The sequence below is a fragment of the Belonocnema kinseyi genome, chromosome 7 (genome assembly GCF_010883055.1).
Source record: "Belonocnema kinseyi isolate 2016_QV_RU_SX_M_011 chromosome 7, B_treatae_v1, whole genome shotgun sequence".
Classification (NCBI taxonomy): domain Eukaryota; kingdom Metazoa; phylum Arthropoda; class Insecta; order Hymenoptera; family Cynipidae; genus Belonocnema; species Belonocnema kinseyi.
In genome coordinates, this window is record NC_046663.1 from 134,745,245 (window position 1) to 134,746,200 (window position 956).

Below are 956 nucleotides of genomic sequence, written 5' to 3' on the forward strand. Positions count from 1 at the left end.
AAACTTTCGTGAACAGCTCCTCGATAAGAGGATGCACGGTATGTTCCACACAAATGTGAAGGATCAGTCAATGTCTTGTGAGCTAACGTTTGCTTTCCTTAAATCGCCCGGATTGAAGTCTGGTACGGAGGGTTTCATTTTTGCATGCCAAGACGGTGTCACTTCCACCTTTACATACCGTCGCCACATTTTGAGCCAAGACATTCCCGATGATAGCTGCAGGGCGTGTCATGCACACTCCGAGCATTTAGCTCACATACTATCTAGTTGTCCAACTCACGCGGGAATGACCTACATTCAAAGGCACAATGCGGCACTAAGAGTGCTTTATTATCATCTCTGTCACTCCCACGGCATTAACCTTAATATCGCTAACCGTAATATCGCTAACCTTAATATCGCTAACCTTAATATCGCGAGATAGGTGTAATGAAGGTGTAATAGGGGTAATAAAAATACAGGTTTTCATTTAAAACCGCTTCTTCCATCTTTTGTACTGTTACCTCGTAGGCAGAATCCTCAAAAATCTTAATGATTCTGCTGTGTAGGAAGACTGCAAATTGATTATCCATTTCAACCATAATCTTTACACCATACTTGGTGTTCACTTTACGAAATTTAGTGACCGCATACTCTTTTTTCAGGGTGAGGGTAGACAGCGGTTTCACAGGTGCAGCTCCTTCTATACGTCCAATTATGTTTACAGCGTCAAGATTCATCTTCTCCGAAGGTATTGTTTTACAATTTTCACTTCTACTTTTCACTTTTTACTATTTACCAGAGAACTAGCATGGTACCGTATTTCGCGTTAGACTGAAACTGCGAGCATCTAATACTGCTTTTATATTCGGAAACCCTTTCTTTAGTGGAAGTTTCAAGAAAGTTCGACACATGTGTGTTAGCGCTCCTCTCTAACAAATTATCCACGGAAATTTTTAGAAATAGCAGTTGTGCAC